Here is a 5,916-nt window from a genome sequence, read left to right as displayed (position 1 = left end):
AAAAACTAATGAGTTATATGTGATGGTTTTGAATCAAATTTATGATTATGTATGTATATAAATATTTGAAAAAAAATTATTTGTATAAATTAGCATGAAATATTTTTTTTATTTATTCGTGGTATTTTTTTTTAAATATCATATCTTGTGATAATATATATAATATCTAGTTGAGATATTCATTACTTATTGAGCTATCAAGCTCATTACCTTTCCTTCTATTCTAGATTTAGATACTTAATTAGGGACATGGGTATTTCATGGGAGTGAGGTTAGAAATAAGATTTCACAATGTCAAAATAGTTGAACTGAGATCTATTATTATTATTATTTTCAAATTTTTTGTTAAAAATTATTTGATTTAAGATATTTATATTTTGGATATAGTTGGATGATTCATTAATTGAATTTTAACTTTTAATTATTTAAATTAATTCTACTTTGATGCATTAATATCGTATTTGGAATACTTTGCATTTTTGTGCAAATAGTTCTCTATGAGTACACCATAGTTGCAGCAACCCATAGCTTGCAAATCTTGGGTCGGGACATAACCCATAGCCTAAGCAATAATAAATATATTTTAAAGGTAGTTTAATATGACATGCAAGCTTGCATGGGGGATTTGCTAGGTATGGCATGTGGCTAGCATTGCCATGATTCATTTATTGGTAGCGATAGGGCATGCACTATATGTTGACCTGATTATTATCCAACTTCAATTTAAATCTCCTTATTTTGTCTCGACCAGATCCCATAGATTAGAGTTACACTTGCTTTTGATTTTTATTACATTTTGTATGATGTAGGATTGTAAGTTTTATTACATGACGTTGGATGCTACAACTTTGTCAGCCTTGTAAAAGTGTCGAAACTTAAGATTTTTATTCTTAAATATTCATGATTAAATTTTATAGAATATATTTTGAATAATAAGTTCTGAACGACCATCTCAGGATTGATTGAATTTGTCTATTTACTATTCTGTAAAAGTAATGAACCATCCTTTTGAGATATTTAATTTAAATAATTTTATTCTAAATGTAAATAATTAGCTATTGATTTATGTGTGTATTATAAAATTATATTTTGAATGCAAAGTAACATACAATTGGAAATTTTTGAAAAATTATAATTTATTGATTTGTTATAGAATATGCATATGTTGACTGAAATTATGACATATATGTTACTTTGTAAAAATATTTTTGCTTATGCATCAGATTTGAACTTCCAATCTAAGCATGTTTAGTAGACCCTTCCAATGGGGGTTATACATTGATTCCATGGACTTTATTAATGGGGGTTAGAGTTGGCACTTTAATTAATATTAAGCCTATAGTTTCAGTTTTGACCTCACCATTAGATATAAGTGTGGCATGGTTAAAAATTATTGAGTTATATGTGATTTATTTCAAATCAAATTTATGATTATATATGTATATGAATATTTTAAAAAAATTATTTGTATAAATTAGCATAGAATATATTTCTTTATTTATTCATGATATTTATTTTTAAATATCATATCTTATAATAATATATACAATGTCTAGTTGAGATATTCATTACTTATTAGGTTATCGAGCTCATTACCTTTCTTTTCTTTTCAGATTTAGATACTTAATTATGGATATGGATATTGCTTGGGAGTGAGATTAAAAGCAAGATTTCATAGTATCAAAATAGTTGAACTGAGAGCTATTATTATTATTTTCTAAGTTTTAGTTGAGAATTATTTGATTTAAGATATTTATATTTTGGATATCAGTTGGATTGATTAATTAATTAAATTTTGATATTTAGTTATTCAAATTAATTTTGCTTTGATGCATTGATATTGTGTTTTATTTGAGAACCCATCTCTCTGATGCACAAATCTTAAAGTAATTGAAGCAAACAAACAAGGAGAAAAGGACTCCTAGAAGGAGTCCACTTCTCTCTCGATTTCATCAAAAATCAAGGATAGCAAGAGTCCAAACTAGGTTAGGAGTCTTATCTATAAAAATCCCCTTCCCCTCCCTTAGATCTCCACCCTAAATTGTTTGAGAAATCATCGTGAATCGTCAGAGATTTCTCGAATCCTCCTCTTGAGTTGCCATTGGGTAGAGCTTGCTGGAATCCTTCTTTAGCCTTGCCGAAGCAAGGTAACCTCCCTCCCCTCCATTCATTTTCTTTTTTCGATCATTTCCTCATCATTGATGCATGGATTAGAGCTAACAAGTTACTAGATTCACCTTAAAATAGGGTAGTCCTTATTTTTCTTCTTGGTTCTACCAACCACCGCCAATAATGGATGCTGCAGGGGTCACAGCCTCTCCCCATTGGGAGCCACCATAGGTGGTCAGCCCCGACCTTCAACTGTTGCCATTGGAAGAAGACGAAAGGGGAAAGAATCCCCTATTTTGGAGAAGAAGAGATGGAGGATTTCTCTCTCTTCTCTAACTATTTGTTAATCAATAAATGGATTAATTAATCAATTATTTAACTATTTATTTATTTATTTTCTCTCTTAGATGGATTAGTGTTGATCCTATGATTGATTTTGATGATTATAAAATATTAAATAATTATGATACTAATTATGTATTTGAAGAGTGGATATAAGATTTTCTAAATGCTCATAATGAAGAAATTATCTATGGAAGAAATTTTCTCAAGTTTCCAAGCTAAAGCACTTTAAAGATCAAGATTTCACATGTTTGGCCAAGAAGAGTTGACTCCTATGAGTGAAGAGTCGACTCTGGTATATTGAAATGCATTGGCATAGTCGGTTAGTCGACTCATGAACAGCTCGAGTCAACTCTCTCAAAAAAAATAAAAAATTATATTTTCAGGATCCCTACAAGAGCCGACTCGCTTCTATGAGTCGACTCATTTGATAATTAGAGTTAACTCGTTTAGACTGTGAGTCGACTCGTAGTCTAAGACTGCATTAACAGCTAGTTTTCTATACTACTCCAACAACTAGTTTTTCTATTCCAATGGCTATTGCAACTCTTTCAATCGTTAAAACTCATTCTCCAACCACTTTCAAAATCTATTAAATATTAGAGAATCAATTGGAAAGCAAGAGAAAAGGATTAAAAAGAGAAATTCATCAATTTATGAGAGGTACTTTAAACATCTTTGAGAAGAGAAAAAGAGAAGATTTTTGTGCATAGATTTTAGTGAACTTTCAAGAATAATTTTTTCCATCATCAACAATATCCTTTCAAACTTCAAAGAAGAGACGTCAAGCCTCAAAAGAGTCACGCATCATCAATTTTTTTCAATCTTAAAGAGTTTTTCTTTTATTTTTTAATTATGCTGAAATTCTTATATCTTGTATCTTATTTTTTTTAGAAATTTTTTTGAAGAAAAGAAACTTAGGGTTTGGCCTATCCAAGCTCAGAATTGGATTTTATAGATTTTGATTGGTAAGCCTATAAAACCAATTAGGTTGATTGTGAATCTAAAAAATAATCAGTGTATAGATTGTGATTGGTGATCCTACAAAACTAACTGAATTTATTTATGATCTTAGAGAAAACAAATATGTTGTAATCGGGCTGATTATAGTGAAATTTTTAAGAAAAGCTTGGGGAGTGGATGTAAGTGTAGGATTGCACCGAATCACTATAAATTATGTGGTATTTGTCTTTGGCCTTTTTAGCTCTTTTGCTTTACTTGCCTAGCATCATTTAATTCTTGTATAGTTTCTCTTATTCCTTAATTTTGTTGCTGCATATTATTCATATTTTACAAGCACCCAAATAGTTTAATTTGAAGCACATCATTGCTTAGAATTTAGATATAGCTAAAATTTTTTAAAGAACCCATTTTACCCCCCCCCCCCCCCTCTTCTCGGTTGCTACCTTCTGGCAACAATTAGAAAAATTTTAGATGGAAAATTTTGGGACTTGTTTATTTTCTCATAGAGAGGAGCTATGGGGAAAAGGATTCAGAGGTTTGTAGGTGGACTCTAAGGAACCCTGGTATAGAGGGTTCTAAACAAATAATTCTTACACTATGGATTTTATTTTTAATACTAAATTTGATTCTATAGAAAAATGATTTATTGGACTAAGAAACATCAGAAAGGGCTCTTGACACCTCAGCTATCAAATCAATGTGTAGACTAAATTGAGTTGTCACTAATACAGGATCCTAGACCAATATTAATTTGATCACCCATTGTATTGGCCTCTATCCTAGCTTTAGTTGAATACCTATCATTGACAATATTTGGTATATCAATTTTGAACCAATTTGATTTTTGCTTCATGATCTATTGGTCAAGCCTTCATTCGAGCAGTCGTGTCTTCTCTCTCATAATCTTTCTACTATAGTCATAGACATTCTATGATTTCTCTTGATTATGGGATTCAAATATGTATGGGTATGGTCAACTGGATGATAAGATGTTGAGCATGAGGATTTATGCTTCAATTTCTAAACAAGTTTTTTTTTTAAATCTCTATATATTAGGTAGGGTCGAGAAATTTTGAATTTACAATAATTTGGATGTTAAAGCTTGAAAATAGAAATATAATAATAATTTATTATTTATTATACTGATTGTTGATTGAGAATGAGTTGGAATTATAGTAACTGATTGGACATACTAGGCATGGACAGATAGACACCACATTTGGATTTGAATGATGATAGAGGTAGGAATCTCTATACATGATCATCACTATATGTACTATTTTATTATTGAATTTGTATCATTGATTTTGCATCATTGGATTCGTATTGATGGATTTATCATATTTGAGATATTATTATTTTTTATATAATTTTTTAGTATGAATATATTATGTGTTGACTATGTATGTATATCAGTGATTGATGATATGATTATAATGATATGATTATATAGGTATAATATATTTATTTTGATCATACTATAAATTGAAATTGATGTGTTGAATCAACATATAATAAATGGATGTAAAAGATATAGTTTGGACTAGCCTTATCATATGGACCATCAGTCAGGAGCTTATATCTGAGATAGTCCACTTGGAGCTTATGCTTGAGGTAGCCTCTAAGAGCTTATACTCAGGATAGCCGGTCAGGAGCTTATATCTGAGATAGTCCACTGAGAGCTTGTATCTGCAATAGTCTGTCAAAAGCTTATGCCCGAGACAGCCTCTAGAAGCTTATGCTTGAGATATCTTATTAGGAGCCTATGCTTCGAATAGCCTCCATAGGCTTACGCATGAAATTTTGATTAGACAGATATTGAAGCATGATCTTGATTAGTCCAAAATCAAAAAAAATATTAAAAAATCTAAAATTATGATAAGAGAAATAGATGACAAGATATGAAACTAATGCTAAATAAAAAGATTCACTTGTTGACATATGGTGACATATCTCTTTTGACAAAATAGATAATTGATACATATTTATATAGATATTTGAGTTATTTTGGATATTTTATATAAGACTCATATTTTATGTCTATTGCTATTTTTAAATTATATTATTATATTAGTATGGATGTGTGGAGATTCTTACTAGACTGTAAAGCTCACCATATCCCCTCCATTTCTCTTTACTTTTTCAAAGTTACAGAATACATGCATTGGGATATAGTTGTAATCACAATTGAAAGAATTGATTAGGTAGAGCACCATCAACAATAGTTGGATGATCAAGATTTGTACATTGTATAAAGTTGATATTTGTTAATGTGGAATAATTTATTATCAATTGAGATCGATAGTGTTCACAGAATCTTGAGGTTGTAATAAATTATAAGGCCTTACAGATTTTTTAGGGTCTTACCCTAAGAAATGTGCGACCATCACGTATCCAACTTAGATGCTGGGTTCAGAGTATGACAGAATGGTATCAGAGCTTAAGTTATGATCACTAGAGCCTGTGACTTTAGAATCGAACCTTAAGATTATGATCTCTAGG

The sequence above is a fragment of the Elaeis guineensis genome, chromosome 8 (genome assembly GCF_000442705.2).
Source record: "Elaeis guineensis isolate ETL-2024a chromosome 8, EG11, whole genome shotgun sequence".
Taxonomy (NCBI): domain Eukaryota; kingdom Viridiplantae; phylum Streptophyta; class Magnoliopsida; order Arecales; family Arecaceae; genus Elaeis; species Elaeis guineensis.
This window is presented reverse-complemented; position numbering follows the sequence as displayed.